Source organism: Enhydra lutris, unplaced genomic scaffold, assembly GCF_002288905.1.
Source record: "Enhydra lutris kenyoni isolate GAN:26980312 unplaced genomic scaffold, ASM228890v2 scaffoldscaffold13, whole genome shotgun sequence".
Classification (NCBI taxonomy): domain Eukaryota; kingdom Metazoa; phylum Chordata; class Mammalia; order Carnivora; family Mustelidae; genus Enhydra; species Enhydra lutris.
The window spans coordinates 18,971,658-18,992,887 of record NW_019154097.1 but is presented as its reverse complement, the minus strand read 5'-3'; the positions used below and the strand labels follow the sequence as shown (position 1 = coordinate 18,992,887).

Here is a 21,230-nt window from a genome sequence, read left to right as displayed (position 1 = left end):
GTACTGTTATTATCCCATTTTACAGATGAGGAGAATGAGGCATGGAGAAATGAAGTAATCTGTTCAAGGTCATGTAGCTAGTGATAGAGCTGAACTTGAACCCAGAAATTCTGGTTTCAGAAGTTGTATTCTTTTTTTTTTTTTAAAGATTTTATTTATTTATTTGAGAGAGAGAAAGAGAAGGCTCATGTGTGCATGTCGAGGGGAGGGGGCAGAGCGAAAGGGAGAGAGAATCTCAAACAGACTTTGTGCTGAGCTCAGAGCATGACACAGCACTTGATCCTAGGACACTGAGATTATGACCTGAGCCAAAACCAATAGTCTGATGATCAACTGTCGGAGCCACCCACGTGCCCCTGGCATGACATAATCTTTTTTTTTTTTTTAAAGATTTTATTTATTTATTTGACAGAGATCACAAGCAGGCAGAGAAGCAGGCAGAGAGAGAGATGGAAGCAGGCTCCCCGCTGAGCAGAGAGCCCAATGCGGGGCTCGATCCCAGGACCCTGAGATCATGACCTGAGCCGAAGGCATGAGGCTTTAACCCACTGAGCCACCCAGGTGCCCCTGGCATGACATAATCTTAAAGAAGCCTCTATCTAGTCTCACTCTACTGGGGCTTAAAAAATTCAGAAATGAGTTACGTTTATTACATCTTTTAGACATGTTCAAGTGATCATATACGTTTCTGCTTTAACCAAGTCATATGGTAAGGTTATATTTTTAGATTTCCTGATAATGATCTTATAAACTAATATCTGGAATGGAGCCTTCTTTCTGGGTCTTTGGTTTTTTTTCTTTTTATCTGGATTATATTTGCTAAACTTTATTTAGAAATTTTACATTAATATTCAGAAGTGAGGTTGGTTTATTTTCTTTTTTCTATGCCATCGTTGTTGGGCTTGGTATCAGTATTATTCTAAATTTAAAAAAAAGAATGTGACAAAATTTCTCTCTTTCTTCCTTCTCTGGACTACTATAAATAGAAATTTTTTTTTAAAGATTTTATTTATTTATTTGACAGACAGAGATCACAAGTAGGCAGAGAGGCAGGCAGAGAGAGGAGGAAGCAGGCTCCCTGCTGAGCAGAGAGCCCGATGTGGGGCTCGATCCCAGGACCCTGGGATCATGACTTGAGCCGAAGGCAGTGGCTTTAACCCACTGAGCCCCTAAATAGAATTTTTAAAGGCTTGGGAGATTTCACTTGCAAATTATCTGGATGTGGCTTTTTTAGAGAGGTAGTCCTTGGGCTATTTTAAAAAACCCTATTCTTACAGGTCTAAGTTTTCTATCCTTTTTGGGGTCCACTTTGGTAATTTACATATTCCTAGGAAATCATTGATTCTATTCAGATTTTCAAACTTATTTGTGGAGAGAAGTAGAAAGCACTCATATTTATAATTTTCTGTAGTTATAGTTGTTTATAAGTGAAATATTGGAAACAATCCCAAATGTCTATCAATGGGAAATCAATTAAATAAATCATGGCATGTACATGAAATGGAATATTATGTAGCCAATAAAAATTACATTGGAAAATAATACTTATTGACATAGGTTAGGCTTAACAGTGTATTACTGAGTTATCAATTATATGAATAACATCACATTAATTTTGAAAAAGCTCATATGCACATATATGCTCATGAAAGTTTAGAAGGTGATACATCAAAATATTAACATTGGTAACTTCCACTGGGGGGATCCAGGATGATTTTAATATATGATATTCTTTCTTTATTGAAAGAATATTAAATGCCTTAGACAAAGTAACAACGCTGTTTTTTCCATTTTGGAAAAAAGGAAACAGTTTTCACTGAATTTACTGCATAGCTAGGACCTCCGTGATGTGTTTGGCTAAGTTAATTCTTGTGCTGTTCTGATTTGTGATTCAGGCTCTAAACACATTTTTATAGTTAATTGTCATCTTGGGGGTTAAGAAATTCTAAAAGTACATTTTAGTTCTCACATTATCTTTCAGTGGATCAATTAAAATGCAGAACTTGGATTAAAGTGTGCCCTAATGCATATCAAAGAACTCCCTAAGGATTTATATAGGAAAACCCAAATGAAAGAGTTTATGTGACTTTGAGAACTAGTAGTCATCTGGATTATTGGACCGAGAATGGGGAAAGTTAATTTGGAGGAGAGTACTTGTTAAATTCCCCAAAGAACTGTTATTTGGAAGATATTCACTTCTTTTTTCCTTCCTTAATAACGGCTCCGTCTGCCTCTGACACCCTCCTTCTCCTCCCCCACGTCACCACATGGCCACCAGCTTCTCAAGGCTGTGTCTGCTCCTCTGAGCACCCCTTCTTACTTACCCTTCATCATCCCTGGGACTCCAGAAGCCTGGCCGTGGGCCAGCCGGCACTGCATTTTCAGCTCCGAGGTCTAAAGCCACCGGAATTGGGAATTCCATTAACAACTCTAGCAAACTGTGAACTTCCATGTTGCTGAGGAACAGGTACTTGGTAAGGGAGCAGCTGTGTGTCACAGACACAGCTTTTGTGTCCGATTTCACAGACTTCCCCATCAGAGAAGGCACAGTTGGTAGACCCTGTTGTTTGCCTTCTCTGTGTGCCACCGTGGCCAGGACCCCTTGACATGGGTCCCCCTCTGAGCGAGCCTCAGAAGTGAGCGCTGGAAGCAAGGAGGAGAGCTCCTAATGCCCAGGGCTTCTGTGGCTCCCTCTTCTGATTTAGGGAGGGATTTATGGAAACATCAGTCCCCCATGTCCATCAGCTCTCTTGAGAAGACAGTGTCAGTCTCTGGTTTGTGCTTCCTATTATTTTAGTAGGACTTTTTTCATTTTCAGAAAAGATGCAAGTTTGTATGTGGGAGCCTAAAGAAATTAAATTTTTAAAAATTCAGCCAAGCCAGAAGCAAAGTGAAGGAATCTCTTCAACTGTGTTGTCATCGACAATCAATCCAGAGCCCAGGTCTGATGTTAGATATGCTGTAGCCCTTGTGACCAAGACCATCGGGGGTCTGGGAGAAGAGCAAACACAGGTCCATCATGAACTATGATGTAATGGTGAACTCCTACGTATTATGTGAGAAGAATGAATAAATGCTATGAGTTCTCACTGGAAGGAGGATGATTCTGGAGAAGAGGTGATGTGTGCTCTTCCCTTCGTGTAGTTTGCTTGCCGTGTAAGAGTGTGGTGAGGACTGGTTTATAGTGGAGGTAGACCAGTTGGAGGGTTCTGGGGGGAAAAAAAAATCTGTCTTCTAAGACAAAATCCAAACTCCTAACCATGGCCTCTGAAGCCAGCAGGGTTTTTGGCCTTTTTGGCTTCTTTACAGGTTACATTTGCCATCATTCTCTCCCAACCAACAGGCTAAGCTTTTATCAACCTCAAGCCTTTTGCACATGCTTCTCCTGTTACTTATAATACTGGCCAACCACCTTAAACTTTTTTTTTATTGTGGTAAAATACGCGCGATAAAAAATTGACCATTTCCACCATTGATAAGTATACCATTCAGTGACATTAAGTAAATTCACAGTGTTGCCCAACCATCACTGTTATCTATCTCCAGAATGTTTTCATCATTCCAAACAGAAACTCTGTACCCATTAAACAATAACTCCTCCCTCCTATGTCTCCCAGCCCCTGGTAACCTCTGTTCTACTTTCGTCACTGTAAATTTGTGTTCTAGGTACCTCATATATGTAGACTTGTACGATATTTGTCTTTTTATGTCTGGTTTATTTCGTTTCACGTAATGTCTTCAGGGTTCATCCATGTTGTAGCAGGTGTCAGACCTTCATTCTTATTTAAGGCTGAGTAATATTCCATTCTGTGTATACACCACATTTTCCTTATTCACTTGTTTGTTCACGGAGTCTCCCTGTTCTTGGCATAGCAAGGGCCTTCTTGTCTTTCAAGTTTCAGCTTCAGTGTCACCTCTGATAGCATTCTCTCTCTTAGTCCCCAGTATGCAAGCACATTATTTATGACCATTTTTGTGGTTTATGTCACTCCTTTTGGACTGTGAATCTAAGAGCCTTGTGACCATGGAGTCTTGTTCAGCATGATCTCTCTAGCACCTGGTACAGGGCCCAGCATACCTAAGAGCATAACTAAGTCCCGTGGGAGCACCCGAATCCTCTTCCAAAGGTGGCACAGACCATGGCGGGCATCGAGTTGGCTCCCAGACTGCTGTCCAGCCTATCCTGGGCTGAGCCTTGCTGAAACCCGGGCCTCCTCTTTGGTTTCAGTTCTCAAGCTTCATGTCTTTTCCTGATGCTATGTCTTCTGACTTTGTCTTCCATATCTTCACGTGTGCTTCTCACTTGGCGTGACCTCTCAGTGCAAGCCAGGCCGTGGACTGACTCCTGGTTTTCCCCATATCCACACAAGTGGCCCTCCAAAGAGAGCGGTCCAGCACTGTGGGCTGCTGGCAGAGGCAGAGTTTCTCCTTTGAGTTGGTGAATGAAGATGGGACATGGTTTCTAAAGTCTACGAATAGTAGAGCCTGATTTCTCCAAAGGTGGTCAGCACTTTAAGGTGGACAAGGTTTTCTGTAAACATTATCTCATCTGATCTCTAGAAATGCCTTCTGAGGTGGTTCTCAGAACTCATTTCACATATATTCTATTTACAATGCATAGGGGGTGTTCTTTCCCATTCTCACCAGAGAGAAAGTGACTTACCTTGTGTCACTAGCTTATGTATCAATATGAGAACCCAAAGCACTTTCTTGAAGGCAGAGTCCATGTTAGAAGCAACCCTTGTGAGTGCTAGAGGTGGGAGGCGACAAGGAAAGGCTTCAGGGCCTGGGAGTCCACGGTGTGGGCTGGGACCCGCCCTGAAGAATATGTATTATTGTGGAGACAACTCTTCATCTTTTGAGGTTCTTGTAGTAGAGCCCCATCTCATCTCTGCCAAGTTGAGAGTATTTGACAAAGTTTTTATGTAAGTTGGACCACAAATTAGGGCATTCAGGTGAGGGGCGGTGGAGAAGTTTTGTTGCACTGCTCTCTCTGGATTTTTGGTCAGGCTATGGAGAAGGTTCACATGGAGGCCTAGCAGGAAAGAGTGCTCTGATTGACTCGTGGTGCCTGCCGTGGGGCAGGGTGGACACAGTGGCAGTCACGTATCTTGTGTTTATCTTCTGTGTTCCAGGTAATTGTTTGAAATGGATTTTGGGCACCTCACCACATACTGATCTTTTCAAACATTTAGGAAGACTGCATTGATTTCCTGCCTGCACTCAACAAATCTCTTGTGTTATCCTTTTGCAGTGTAAATGCCACTAAAATATATCCCTTACAAATGTTCGGAGTCACTGGAGTGTGCAGAATCAACCATGATACTGGTTATGAGACTGCCACGGGGTGGGGAAGTGGGAACCTTAGAATCGGAAAGACTTGTGTGAGTTTTGGGCAAACTACTCGGGAGTTCCAGAACTAGCTCTAAACTTCTCTCAACTCGTTTCCTTCTGTAGAAGGGGATAAGATTGTTTCCATCCTGTAGAACTGCTATGAAGATTTAATGAGAAGCAATGGTAGAAAGCACTGGGTGGTGCCAGTTACATAGTCACCATTGTAATGAGAGCGTCATGATCTAGCGGGGAGTGGCAGGTAGTGTCTCTTACCAAAATGTCAGATCTTTGTGAAACTTCCCACCATAGAAGGGAAAGGTCTAAAATTCTCCAGCTTTCACATTACCCAATTTATTAGTTTTCAGTTCAAGTATTCTGCCTACAAGTAGAGCATTAAAATGAAGAGTTTTAATGTTACTTTTGGTAAAAAAGAAAGATTCATGTGCGGTTCAAAGCGTCAACAGCCATTATCACCTCTACAAATGAAAGATCCTTACAGGAGAGACGTTGAAAACTCTTTTTTTCTTTCCAGCACTCACGCTTTCACCTACCCTGTCACCCCTGCAGTTTCTGGAGTCTTCAGATTCTAGCTGTTTTCATACCAGATGCTATTTGTTGACAATAAGTGTTGTTACGTGAAATGGAATTTTTTTTTTCTTCTTCCAAGTGAGCTTTCTCTATGAATATGATCTGAAGGAAATGCATTGTTCATCAAAGCTAAAGTTCATGGAAGACTTGGGAATACAAAATAGATCAAAAAGTTGTTATTATTATTGTTTTCTGCTGCCTTAAGGGTGAGTGGACTTTTTGGCACTAATGAGCTCATTAGCTTAGTCATCGCAGTTAATAAGCTCTCCTTGAGAATGTGCTTCATGGCATCGTACAACCCTCCCATTTTCCTTTGATGATCGTAATAACATTTTCTAAGTGCAAGTTGCCACATACCGAGATGCTAGATTCCAACCCCCCACATCGATGATACGTGGATTTCAGAGCTCAGATGATCCTGGAAGGAGGCTCTAACTACATGTGGCCAAATTACGAACATGGCATAAAAGACGTGAAACTCCGTCGTAAGGTTACATTTATTCAGCCCCATTCCTTAGGCCGTATTTCTTACCGGTACACGTCACAAAGATTAATATTCATAGGAATATTAATAACTCACATGACTGCAGGGGGTAGTCTAAAAATATGGGATGTAGGTATAGCCCATGGAGAGCTTACCATGAAGGGAGGGAGAGGGACATTTTTCCAAATGAAGATGAAGACAGTAAAGGTCTAAGTGCTGAATTATCTGATCCAGAACACGAGTATAGTGGAGACTCTGGTGTTAATCTGCCTGACCATTTGGACCCTTCCAACCTGCCCCACCCCACCGATTTCTAGGTGATCTGTAATTCTGCTTTGACTCTAAGGCACAACAGGGACATTTCTGTTATTGTTGTGTAAATGAAATGACTTTAAAATGACTTTAATATGATTTTCTTCAGTTTTCATACTTGTTTCTGCTCCTCTGCCAGAGCTTTCCAGCTAGTAGTTTATTTCTCTGGAAAGACTTTTCTTGAGTCAATATCAGCCTGTGGAATAGGTCTATCATTCATTCCCCTGGCAGTTGGCAAGATGTCTGCCTCAATTTATGGACGTTATTGGTCTTTTTTTTTTTTTTTTCCTTTCTCAGCTTGGTATTTATTGCTCTCTAAAACAGTCTTAGATGAAGCCTTATATTACTATGTTATTTCTGAAATCAATCACATTATTGTGCTGATGTTTCTAATGAGAAACTGCCAATGGGGATGATACCAGTGATACAGCCCGTTGATTAGGTGTTATAAATTGCCGATACCTTTCATCAAACAGTTTTCCTTCTGGAATGTTTTCTTGGGTTGACTATTAAAGCTAGTAGTGTAGATAAACATTTTTACCTTCAAGATATGAAATGGAATTACAGTATGAATGTGGTCCTTGAAACAGGCACAGCACAGTACCCTCCACACCCCATTTTGAAGTTGATTATTTGAATGAAATCAAAGATAGTGGGATGGTAAGGAAAAATTCCCCACCATGGGGGTGCCTGGGTGGCTTAGACAGTTAAGCATCTGATTCTTGTTTTTCACTTAGTTCATGCTTCCAGGGTGGTGAGATCTAGCTCCACATCAGGCTCTGTGCTTGTGCTCGGGTGGAGTCAGAGGGGAGTCTGCTCCTCTGCCTCTCCCCCTACTTATACGCTTATGCTCTCTCTCCCAAATAAATCAATCTTAAAAAAAATTCCCAGCATGTTCATAATTAGTCGACTGTATTGCTGACGCATCTCCAAACGTTGTTCCTTCATAATATAATTAGCCAGAGAAATGTGTTTAAATGAACACCCCTAATGCATATCTAATGCAGATTTGTGCTCCTTATTTTTTTTCTTTCTTTTGGTTATAAACTGTTTTTAAATGGCTTAGTTCCTTGTGATAGTGAGAACTTTGGGCATTTCGTGGAGGACCATATTTTTCTTACTACCTATTGCAGCCTCCATTGGATTGATTTTGGAGTCTTTCTTAATGGTAGCCATCTGCTTTCTTGGGTACCACTTAGTCTGAGTAGAAGTGGCAGAGGTTGCCATCTCTCTAAAGCATGATGGGAATATCTGTGACAGGACCATATGCCAGGCCAGACCCAAGCCAGAACCCTGTTATGGCATTAGACATCAGTACTAAGAAGGCTCCAGGGTATCACACAGATGTAGGGTTAAGTCTGTTTCCAGCAGCTATCTTGCTCTGGGAAAGCTGTGGGAGACAAGATTTGGAAGAGGGAGTTTAAGAACTCTTCCATCTGATTTGAATGCTTCATTATGCAACCTTTTCTCCTGAGATTTTAGCTAACTTCTCAGCTCAGTCCTATTCAGGGCCTAGACTTGACCCCTTCACTGTGAGGCTCCCTAGATTTAATGGACCTGGACTTTGGGGTCATACATCCCATGGCTTGAGTACTGGCTCTGTCTTCTATTGGTGGTGGACTTTGGAACATGACTTAAGCTCTTAGGAGCTCTGAGGGGCTCTTAAGCTCCATATTCATATCTTTAAACTTTGTGAGGAAGAAACCATGTACCTTGCAAGGTTTTCTTTGATGAATAAATGAGATAGTATATATTTAATAGACATGTTTAGTAGGACTTTGATGAATGCTATTATGATTAAAATGATTGAGGTTCGGGGTGCCTGGGTGGCTCAGTGGGTTAAAGCCTATGCCTTTGGCTCAGGTCATGATCTCAGGGTCCTGGGATCGAGCTCCACATCGGGCTCTCTGCTCAGTGGGGAGCCTGCTTCTTCCTCTCTCACTGTCTGCCTCTCTGCCTACTTGTAATCTCTGTATGTCAAATAAATAAATAAATAAATAAATCTTTTTAAAAAAATTAATTTCTTTTCAGCGTAACAGAATTCATTGTTTATGCACCACACCCAGTGCTCCATGCCGTATGTGTCCTCCATAATACCCACCACCTGGCTCCCCCATAAATAAATAAATCTTAAAAAAATAAAATAAAATGATTGAGGTTTGAGCAACATTCCCAGAATTCCCTGGTACAACACTGATACTAGTTTTTATGAGTCTTTTATTCCACTTTCATCTACATGGCATATGGTAGGTGTGAGTTCCCTCTGTTGGATAACAAATGTAAAGGTAATGTGTACCTGTCTTGTTATTTATACTTACAATTTCCTGATGCCTCTTTCTTTCCTCAGGGGCTGTTACTCATATCAAAGGAACATTTGTTACATCTCAAACAATGATAAAGTAGTGGCAAGCTATCGATGAACAATTATTTATTGTATTTACTATGCAAAATGTATTATTTTAAGTAGGCTTTGTGGGAATGCAGGAGATGATCAAATAAAGATTCTGTTCTTTCCAGACTGACCATATATTTGGGAAGACATAATATTTTCAGAGAAAGACATTAAGCCCTCAAGCATGTGATGATAAATGGTAGCTATTCCTACTAGTATTTAATTTAGGTTCTGAGCTGAGCGTGTGCATAAAACTCAAACTTGGAAGCTTGTAGAAATGTGGATGCCAAGAACCCAACTCCGTGCTACTGATTCGGAAGACTTATCTCTGGGTAAGGGGAGGCTGTGCTTTCCAAGTTCCCTAGGCAGTTCAGATGTACAACTGCTGTTTAGAACCATGTGTTTAATCCAAGTCATGCTAGAATCCACTCTATCTCTCACCAAGGGACTATCCATCTTGAGTAGCTATGGTACGGGAACTCACCAAGTCATGGTTGCCCACCACTGGACAACTCCCTGAGTCTCTGAACTATAGTCCCCAGAGACTGAGCTACTGATCTCTCATCAACTCCCAAATTAATATTTTTGGTATGAATTTTTAAAAATCTTATATTTTTACATGCCTTCCACTATTCTTAGTCACGTCCAAAGTTGGAAGCCAACATAGGTATCTTCTGTACTCTTATACGTTTAGAATCTGTGCTTCTCTCTTAACCCAATGATCTATCACTAGGTTCCTTCCCAAACCTCTCCAATGTGCTGTTTAGAATTCCAGCTTCAAGGTCCATAAACCTACATAAACCCTTACACTCAATCTCTTCACTGCTGTTCCCTCTATTTCCTGCTATAGCTAAACCCTGGTTTTAACTAGAAGATATTTTAGATGTCAACAGTGACTGGGCAGCCTTATGAAACATTAACCACCTGTTCGGTTGGTTGCCCAGGTACACACAAATATACTCACGTCTTGTTTTGGGCCGGTTGATACGTCTAAAGGTTTGGTGCTGGGAAAAACATGATGAGGGCTAAGAAGCCTTGTGTCTGGTAAACATGTATGAAAAGGGAATAAATCCCTATGCGCAAGTATGGGACTTTTGAGGTGGGCAGGGTTGGAGGATTTATGAAATGACCATCTTGTTCTGGTCCCATAACTCTGATGATGTGAATCTACACTGACCAGAGACTAACTCTTCTTTTAAAATCCCAGAGCCCGGGCGCCTGGGTGGCTCAGTTGGTTAAGTGTCTGCCTTTGGCTCAGGTCATGATCTCAAGGGTCCTGGGATCAAGCCCCACGTCAGGCTCCCTGCTTAGTGGAGAGCCTGCTTCTCCCTCTCTCTCTGCTTCTCCCCCTGCTTGTGTTCTTTCTCTCCATCAAACAAATCAGTAAAAATCTTTCAAAAAAAAAAAAAATAAAAATCACAGACCCAGGAGACTGGGCCGGGTGGGTTGAGCTGTTATATTGATGTTCTCATGAAAACTTCAATTCAACAGATGAAAGCCTGCTCTGGGAAAGAACTCTGGGGTTCTACAACAAACCAAACATCCACAGTGGGGCAGAGCCATGTGCAGTCCCATTAAATCCACCAGTTCTGTATCAGAAGCTCATTTAAGTGAAGCTACCTGTTTCTAAGGCCAAGAATGGTTGTTGGGGAGTTGGGAACAGATCATACCATTTTCTCTATCTTGAGTTCTTTGTCTCAATAAATGCACTTACATTTTTTTTTAAAGATTTTTTTTTCCCATTTATTTGACAGACAGATCACAAGTAGGCAGAGAGGCAGGCAGAGAGAGAGAGGAGGAGGAAGCAGGCTCCCTGCTGAGCAGAGAGCCCGATGCGGGACTTGATCCCAGGACCCTGAGATCATGACCTGAGCTGAAGGCAGAGGATTCAACCACTGAGCCACCCAGGCGCCCACATTTTATTTTCTTTTAAAGATTTATTTATTTGAAAGAGAGAAAGAGCACAAGCAGAAGGGGCGGAGGGTGGGAGAAATTCAAGCAGACTCCAACACAGGGCTTGATATCAAGACCCTGAGATCAGGACCTGAGCTGGCACCAAGGGTCAGAGGCACTTTACCCTTATATTTGAAAAGCCTGCATGTCAAGACTGTGTGATTTTCTTGGCTTTCTATTGACTGGGGAGAAAACTAAACATTAGAGTGAACAGCAGAAATTATATATATATTTTTCTCTGTATTTGGGTATAACTGGGACTCTTGGCTGTATTTGCAATGACTATGGCCTCCTTATTTTAGATTTATTATGCTTTCTTGAATAAAATTGTGTGTATGAACTTCCCACGACTTCGTGAGGAATTTGGCATGTTCCTTTCTTCCCTTTGCCTCATTGCTCAGAGTTTTTGAAATAATTTGAAATTTTATTTTCAAATTATTCCTTTTTTACACTGTTCAACTTTTTATTGTAGAATCCTTTACTCCTAGTTATATCAAGCTCTGCAGCCACATTTTAAAAATTTTTTAAAATTTTGTCAGGAAGAGAGAACACAAGCAGGGGAGTGGCAGGCAGAGGGAGAAGCAGGCTCCCCACTGAGCAAGGAGCCTGATACAGGACTCGATCTGAGAACCCTGGGATTATGACCTGAGCCTAAGGCAGACGCTTAACTGACTGAGCCACCCAGGCGTCCCACCAGTCACATTTAAATGATTATGGAAACTTAACCTACACATCATTTACATTTCATTGCTTGCTAGTGTTTCTTCTAAAACCTGCCCTCCCCTTCTTTTAGGATATTAATTCTGGTTCATTTTATTGTTGTTGTTGGGCTGGAGGTTTTTTGCTTTTTTTTTTTTTAAAGATTTTATTTATTTATTTGTGAGAGAGAGAGGAGCTAGAGTGAGCACAGGCAGACAGAGTGGCAGGCAGAGGCAGAGGGAGAAGCAGGCTCCCTGCCAAGCAAGGAGCCCGATGTTTCTTTCTTTCTTTCTTTCTTTCTTTCTTTCTTTCTTTCTTTCTTTCTTTCCTTTTTTTTTTAAAGAGAGGGGCAGAGGGGGAGAGAGAGAAAATCTTGAGCAGGCTCCATGCCCAGCAAGGAGCCTGACAAGGGACTTGATCTCATGACCTTGAGATCGCAATCTGAGCCAAAACCAAGAGTCAGACACTTAACAGACTAAGTAAGCCTCCCAGGGGCCCCATCCTTCAGGTATCTTCAGGTATGAGGTAGAGGCCATCCTTATTTTGTAGTGATTGAATTTTTTTCAGCATGCTTCTCTGGGGCTCTTTTTGTTGGGTGTCAGCGGGTTGGTGATAGTTGTTGGTTTTTGTAAATTCCCAAAACAACATTGACAAGGATTTATTGAGCACCTTTTAGTACTGGTGGCATAAAGAAAGGGTATATGAAAATAACCTTTGAAGAATGAAATAAAACTCATGATGCCCTCGCAAACAAATGCATCCTTTTTTGCAAGGGTAGATTGAGAATGTGAGAAATGGCTGTTCCAATGCCCCTGTGTCCCTGTGTTTCCCTTTTTATTGTTTTTTCTCTCCCTTCTTATATCTGGGTCTCAAGACATCGATGAGTGTGAGATTTCCGGCCTGTGCAGGCAAGGAGGACGGTGTGTGAACACTTACGGAAGTTTCAAATGCTACTGTATGGATGGATACTTGCCAGAGAATGGGCCCGAACCTTTCCACCCGGCCAGAGACACCACGTCATGCACAGGTGGGTGTTTGCCAAAGAAGGGAGCTTTCTGAAAGTGGGATTCTGCTCTCAGATGACTTTCTTCTGCTCGGAACCTGTGTCTGTGGGGCCTGTGTTGGGGATATGAGTGGAGATTGTCTGTTCCTTTGCACATTTGTACAACCTATTAAGTAAAGTCAATATTACAGGGTAAAAGGGGCTGGCTATCTTAGATTTAAAAAAAAAAAAAGCTACACTTGGTAAACTTCCGGGATTTTTACCAGTTAGTAGATATTCTCCCACGAAACATGATTTTATATAGTAAACATAGCTGCCCTCTTAAGGACCAGCAATAGAAAAATGACTCTGAAAATTACAAAGCCGTATATATCTGAAGGTGTTTTGCAATTCAAATGTTTTACTCCACTGGGCTAGACTTCTCTTTAACTAGTGTGAATTAGTGAGGGTTGACTGCTAAATCCCATCAGCTTTGTGTCTGTGTAGATGTTATTACTGATGGAAGGCCAGAAGATTGAATAGAGACAGTCACTGGAAACATGCCCAGAAGTCAAAATGGAAATGAACTAGTCTATGTAAAATATTGTTCAGATGTGCATGTGTGTGGAGGGAAAGGGGACGATGGGGTAGAGGTGGAGAGAGATGATGAGTTTTGTAAATTCATATTCACATAGTAATGAATTTGACGTTCATTTATTTTCAGAAATAGACTGTGGCCTCCCTCCTGAGGTCCCAGATGGCCTTATCGTCGGAAATTACACTTCCAGGCTTGGCAGTCAGGTGCGCTATGCTTGCAAAGAAGGATTTTTCAGTGACCTGGAAGATACAGTTTCAAGCTGCACAGCTTTGGGCACGTGGGAGTCCCCAAAGTTACATTGCCAAGGTGAGTTTTCAAAAGGTCCAGGATCCCAGCTTCTGTCGTTTTAAGATTGTTTTCGTATTTCTCTCTGAATTTCTCTTTAGGGTGGTGAATGAATTAAATAGATCCAGTAAGTTCCTGTTGTCTCTAAGAGGCATTCTAGTTGATTCTCTTGGTATTTTCAGGAATAGGTATTGGCAAATCATGATAATTCCATCTTTTATTTTTCTACGTTTGTAAGTTAGGTTTCTCGTGATCAACCCACTTGGTTAGTACTTTCAGAACAAAAAGTTAAATAGTAGTGTTGACTTTGAGTGTCCTTATTCATGACTTTCATGGCAGTGGTTTTAGTTTTTCATTAATGCTTTCATGGTCTTGGCTCTTTGACATGGATTTCTACTTATATTCTTATGCACACTGACCCAGAGTCATGTGCAAGGTGCTGTTCTAAGCACTTTATATCAATTGACTCAATCAATCCTTACAGGATCCCTAGGAGTATGTACTGTTATTATCCCATTTTACAGATGAGGAGAATGAGGCATGGAGAAATGAAGTAATCTGTTCAAGGTCATGTAGCTAGTGATAGAGCTGAACTTGAACCCAGAAATTCTGGTTTCAGAAGTTGTATTCTTTTTTTTTTTTTAAAGATTTTATTTATTTATTTGAGAGAGAGAAAGAGAAGGCTCATGTGTGCATGTCGAGGGGAGGGGGCAGAGCGAAAGGGAGAGAGAATCTCAAACAGACTTTGTGCTGAGCTCAGAGCATGACACAGCACTTGATCCTAGGACACTGAGATTATGACCTGAGCCAAAACCAATAGTCTGATGATCAACTGTCGGAGCCACCCACGTGCCCCTGGCATGACATAATCTTTTTTTTTTTTTTAAAGATTTTATTTATTTATTTGACAGAGATCACAAGCAGGCAGAGAAGCAGGCAGAGAGAGAGATGGAAGCAGGCTCCCCGCTGAGCAGAGAGCCCAATGCGGGGCTCGATCCCAGGACCCTGAGATCATGACCTGAGCCGAAGGCATGAGGCTTTAACCCACTGAGCCACCCAGGTGCCCCTGGCATGACATAATCTTAAAGAAGCCTCTATCTAGTCTCACTCTACTGGGGCTTAAAAAATTCAGAAATGAGTTACGTTTATTACATCTTTTAGACATGTTCAAGTGATCATATACGTTTCTGCTTTAACCAAGTCATATGGTAAGGTTATATTTTTAGATTTCCTGATAATGATCTTATAAACTAATATCTGGAATGGAGCCTTCTTTCTGGGTCTTTGGTTTTTTTTCTTTTTATCTGGATTATATTTGCTAAACTTTATTTAGAAATTTTACATTAATATTCAGAAGTGAGGTTGGTTTATTTTCTTTTTTCTATGCCATCGTTGTTGGGCTTGGTATCAGTATTATTCTAAATTTAAAAAAAAGAATGTGACAAAATTTCTCTCTTTCTTCCTTCTCTGGACTACTATAAATAGAAATTTTTTTTTAAAGATTTTATTTATTTATTTGACAGACAGAGATCACAAGTAGGCAGAGAGGCAGGCAGAGAGAGGAGGAAGCAGGCTCCCTGCTGAGCAGAGAGCCCGATGTGGGGCTCGATCCCAGGACCCTGGGATCATGACTTGAGCCGAAGGCAGTGGCTTTAACCCACTGAGCCCCTAAATAGAATTTTTAAAGGCTTGGGAGATTTCACTTGCAAATTATCTGGATGTGGCTTTTTTAGAGAGGTAGTCCTTGGGCTATTTTAAAAAACCCTATTCTTACAGGTCTAAGTTTTCTATCCTTTTTGGGGTCCACTTTGGTAATTTACATATTCCTAGGAAATCATTGATTCTATTCAGATTTTCAAACTTATTTGTGGAGAGAAGTAGAAAGCACTCATATTTATAATTTTCTGTAGTTATAGTTGTTTATAAGTGAAATATTGGAAACAATCCCAAATGTCTATCAATGGGAAATCAATTAAATAAATCATGGCATGTACATGAAATGGAATATTATGTAGCCAATAAAAATTACATTGGAAAATAATACTTATTGACATAGGTTAGGCTTAACAGTGTATTACTGAGTTATCAATTATATGAATAACATCACATTAATTTTGAAAAAGCTCATATGCACATATATGCTCATGAAAGTTTAGAAGGTGATACATCAAAATATTAACATTGGTAACTTCCACTGGGGGGATCCAGGATGATTTTAATATATGATATTCTTTCTTTATTGAAAGAATATTAAATGCCTTAGACAAAGTAACAACGCTGTTTTTTCCATTTTGGAAAAAAGGAAACAGTTTTCACTGAATTTACTGCATAGCTAGGACCTCCGTGATGTGTTTGGCTAAGTTAATTCTTGTGCTGTTCTGATTTGTGATTCAGGCTCTAAACACATTTTTATAGTTAATTGTCATCTTGGGGGTTAAGAAATTCTAAAAGTACATTTTAGTTCTCACATTATCTTTCAGTGGATCAATTAAAATGCAGAACTTGGATTAAAGTGTGCCCTAATGCATATCAAAGAACTCCCTAAGGATTTATATAGGAAGACCCAAATGAAAGAGTTTATGTGACTTTGAGAACTAGTAGTCATCTGGATTATTGGACCGAGAATGGGGAAAGTTAATTTGGAGGAGAGTACTTGTTAAATTCCCCAAAGAACTGTTACTTGGAAGATATTCACTTCTTTTTTCCTTCCTTAATAACGGCTCCGTCTGCCTCTGACACCCTCCTTCTCCTCCCCCACGTCACCACATGGCCACCAGCTTCTCAAGGCTGTGTCTGCTCCTCTGAGCACCCCTTCTTACTTACCCTTCATCATCCCTGGGACTCCAGAAGCCTGGCCGTGGGCCAGCCGGCACTGCATTTTCAGCTCCGAGGTCTAAAGCCACCGGAATTGGGAATTCCATTAACAACTCTAGCAAACTGTGAACTTCCATGTTGCTGAGGAACAGGTACTTGGTAAGGGAGCAGCTGTGTGTCACAGACACAGCTTTTGTGTCCGATTTCACAGACTTCCCCATCAGAGAAGGCACAGTTGGTAGACCCTGTTGTTTGCCTTCTCTGTGTGCCACCGTGGCCAGGACCCCTTGACATGGGTCCCCCTCTGAGCGAGCCTCAGAAGTGAGCGCTGGAAGCAAGGAGGAGAGCTCCTAATGCCCAGGGCTTCTGTGGCTCCCTCTTCTGATTTAGGGAGGGATTTATGGAAACATCAGTCCCCCATGTCCATCAGCTCTCTTGAGAAGACAGTGTCAGTCTCTGGTTTGTGCTTCCTATTATTTTAGTAGGACTTTTTTCATTTTCAGAAAAGATGCAAGTTTGTATGTGGGAGCCTAAAGAAATTAAATTTTTAAAAATTCAGCCAAGCCAGAAGCAAAGTGAAGGAATCTCTTCAACTGTGTTGTCATCGACAATCAATCCAGAGCCCAGGTCTGATGTTAGATATGCTGTAGCCCTTGTGACCAAGACCATCGGGGGTCTGGGAGAAGAGCAAACACAGGTCCATCATGAACTATGATGTAATGGTGAACTCCTACGTATTATGTGAGAAGAATGAATAAATGCTATGAGTTCTCACTGGAAGGAGGATGATTCTGGAGAAGAGGTGATGTGTGCTCTTCCCTTCGTGTAGTTTGCTTGCCGTGTAAGAGTGTGGTGAGGACTGGTTTATAGTGGAGGTAGACCAGTTGGAGGGTTCTGGGGGGAAAAAAAAATCTGTCTTCTAAGACAAAATCCAAACTCCTAACCATGGCCTCTGAAGCCAGCAGGGTTTTTGGCCTTTTTGGCTTCTTTACAGGTTACATTTGCCATCATTCTCTCCCAACCAACAGGCTAAGCTTTTATCAACCTCAAGCCTTTTGCACATGCTTCTCCTGTTACTTATAATACTGGCCAACCACCTTAAACTTTTTTTTTATTGTGGTAAAATACGCGCGATAAAAAATTGACCATTTCCACCATTGATAAGTATACCATTCAGTGACATTAAGTAAATTCACAGTGTTGCCCAACCATCACTGTTATCTATCTCCAGAATGTTTTCATCATTCCAAACAGAAACTCTGTACCCATTAAACAATAACTCCTCCCTCCTATGTCTCCCAGCCCCTGGTAACCTCTGTTCTACTTTCGTCACTGTAAATTTGTGTTCTAGGTACCTCATATATGTAGACTTGTACGATATTTGTCTTTTTATGTCTGGTTTATTTCGTTTCACGTAATGTCTTCAGGGTTCATCCATGTTGTAGCAGGTGTCAGACCTTCATTCTTATTTAAGGCTGAGTAATATTCCATTCTGTGTATACACCACATTTTCCTTATTCACTTGTTTGTTCACGGAGTCTCCCTGTTCTTGGCATAGCAAGGGCCTTCTTGTCTTTCAAGTTTCAGCTTCAGTGTCACCTCTGATAGCATTCTCTCTCTTAGTCCCCAGTATGCAAGCACATTATTTATGACCATTTTTGTGGTTTATGTCACTCCTTTTGGACTGTGAATCTAAGAGCCTTGTGACCATGGAGTCTTGTTCAGCATGATCTCTCTAGCACCTGGTACAGGGCCCAGCATACCTAAGAGCATAACTAAGTCCCGTGGGAGCACCCGAATCCTCTTCCAAAGGTGGCACAGACCATGGCGGGCATCGAGTTGGCTCCCAGACTGCTGTCCAGCCTATCCTGGGCTGAGCCTTGCTGAAACCCGGGCCTCCTCTTTGGTTTCAGTTCTCAAGCTTCATGTCTTTTCCTGATGCTATGTCTTCTGACTTTGTCTTCCATATCTTCACGTGTGCTTCTCACTTGGCGTGACCTCTCAGTGCAAGCCAGGCCGTGGACTGACTCCTGGTTTTCCCCATATCCACACAAGTGGCCCTCCAAAGAGAGCGGTCCAGCACTGTGGGCTGCTGGCAGAGGCAGAGTTTCTCCTTTGAGTTGGTGAATGAAGATGGGACATGGTTTCTAAAGTCTACGAATAGTAGAGCCTGATTTCTCCAAAGGTGGTCAGCACTTTAAGGTGGACAAGGTTTTCTGTAAACATTATCTCATCTGATCTCTAGAAATGCCTTCTGAGGTGGTTCTCAGAACTCATTTCACATATATTCTATTTACAATGCATAGGGGGTGTTCTTTCCCATTCTCACCAGAGAGAAAGTGACTTACCTTGTGTCACTAGCTTATGTATCAATATGAGAACCCAAAGCACTTTCTTGAAGGCAGAGTCCATGTTAGAAGCAACCCTTGTGAGTGCTAGAGGTGGGAGGCGACAAGGAAAGGCTTCAGGGCCTGGGAGTCCACGGTGTGGGCTGGGACCCGCCCTGAAGAATATGTATTATTGTGGAGACAACTCTTCATCTTTTGAGGTTCTTGTAGTAGAGCCCCATCTCATCTCTGCCAAGTTGAGAGTATTTGACAAAGTTTTTATGTAAGTTGGACCACAAATTAGGGCATTCAGGTGAGGGGCGGTGGAGAAGTTTTGTTGCACTGCTCTCTCTGGATTTTTGGTCAGGCTATGGAGAAGGTTCACATGGAGGCCTAGCAGGAAAGAGTGCTCTGATTGACTCGTGGTGCCTGCCGTGGGGCAGGGTGGACACAGTGGCAGTCACGTATCTTGTGTTTATCTTCTGTGTTCCAGGTAATTGTTTGAAATGGATTTTGGGCACCTCACCACATACTGATCTTTTCAAACATTTAGGAAGACTGCATTGATTTCCTGCCTGCACTCAACAAATCTCTTGTGTTATCCTTTTGCAGTGTAAATGCCACTAAAATATATCCCTTACAAATGTTCGGAGTCACTGGAGTGTGCAGAATCAACCATGATACTGGTTATGAGACTGCCACGGGGTGGGGAAGTGGGAACCTTAGAATCGGAAAGACTTGTGTGAGTTTTGGGCAAACTACTCGGGAGTTCCAGAACTAGCTCTAAACTTCTCTCAACTCGTTTCCTTCTGTAGAAGGGGATAAGATTGTTTCCATCCTGTAGAACTGCTATGAAGATTTAATGAGAAGCAATGGTAGAAAGCACTGGGTGGTGCCAGTTACATAGTCACCATTGTAATGAGAGCGTCATGATCTAGCGGGGAGTGGCAGGTAGTGTCTCTTACCAAAATGTCAGATCTTTGTGAAACTTCCCACCATAGAAGGGAAAGGTCTAAAATTCTCCAGCTTTCACATTACCCAATTTATTAGTTTTCAGTTCAAGTATTCTGCCTACAAGTAGAGCATTAAAATGAAGAGTTTTAATGTTACTTTTGGTAAAAAAGAAAGATTCATGTGCGGTTCAAAGCGTCAACAGCCATTATCACCTCTACAAATGAAAGATCCTTACAGGAGAGACGTTGAAAACTCTTTTTTTCTTTCCAGCACTCACGCTTTCACCTACCCTGTCACCCCTGCAGTTTCTGGAGTCTTCAGATTCTAGCTGTTTTCATACCAGATGCTATTTGTTGACAATAAGTGTTGTTACGTGAAATGGAATTTTTTTTTTCTTCTTCCAAGTGAGCTTTCTCTATGAATATGATCTGAAGGAAATGCATTGTTCATCAAAGCTAAAGTTCATGGAAGACTTGGGAATACAAAATAGATCAAAAAGTTGTTATTATTATTGTTTTCTGCTGCCTTAAGGGTGAGTGGACTTTTTGGCACTAATGAGCTCATTAGCTTAGTCATCGCAGTTAATAAGCTCTCCTTGAGAATGTGCTTCATGGCATCGTACAACCCTCCCATTTTCCTTTGATGATCGTAATAACATTTTCTAAGTGCAAGTTGCCACATACCGAGATGCTAGATTCCAACCCCCCACATCGATGATACGTGGATTTCAGAGCTCAGATGATCCTGGAAGGAGGCTCTAACTACATGTGGCCAAATTACGAACATGGCATAAAAGACGTGAAACTCCGTCGTAAGGTTACATTTATTCAGCCCCATTCCTTAGGCCGTATTTCTTACCGGTACACGTCACAAAGATTAATATTCATAGGAATATTAATAACTCACATGACTGCAGGGGGTAGTCTAAAAATATGGGATGTAGGTATAGCCCATGGAGAGCTTACCATGAAGGGAGGGAGAGGGACATTTTTCCAAATGAAGATGAAGACAGTAAAGGTCTAAGTGCTGAATTATCTGATCCAGAACACGAGTATAGTGGAGACTCTGGTGTTAATCTGCCTGACCATTTGGACCCTTCCAACCTGCCCCACCCCACCGATTTCTAGGTGATCTGTAATTCTGCTTTGACTCTAAGGCACAACAGGGACATTTCTGTTATTGTTGTGTAAATGAAATGACTTTAAAATGACTTTAATATGATTTTCTTCAGTTTTCATACTTGTTTCTGCTCCTCTGCCAGAGCTTTCCAGCTAGTAGTTTATTTCTCTGGAAAGACTTTTCTTGAGTCAATATCAGCCTGTGGAATAGGTCTATCATTCATTCCCCTGGCAGTTGGCAAGATGTCTGCCTCAATTTATGGACGTTATTGGTCTTTTTTTTTTTTTTTTTCCTTTCTCAGCTTGGTATTTATTGCTCTCTAAAACAGTCTTAGATGAAGCCTTATATTACTATGTTATTTCTGAAATCAATCACATTATTGTGCTGAT

General features: G+C 41.4%; 1 protein-coding gene across 1 annotated transcript in view; it reads left to right on the top strand.

Annotated features, from left to right (window-relative positions):
• LOC111145699 (sushi domain containing 1) overlaps window positions 1–21,230 on the top strand; it is a 142,253-nt gene that overhangs the window by 26,146 nt on the left and 94,877 nt on the right. The gene's annotated exons all lie outside the window — the stretch shown is intronic.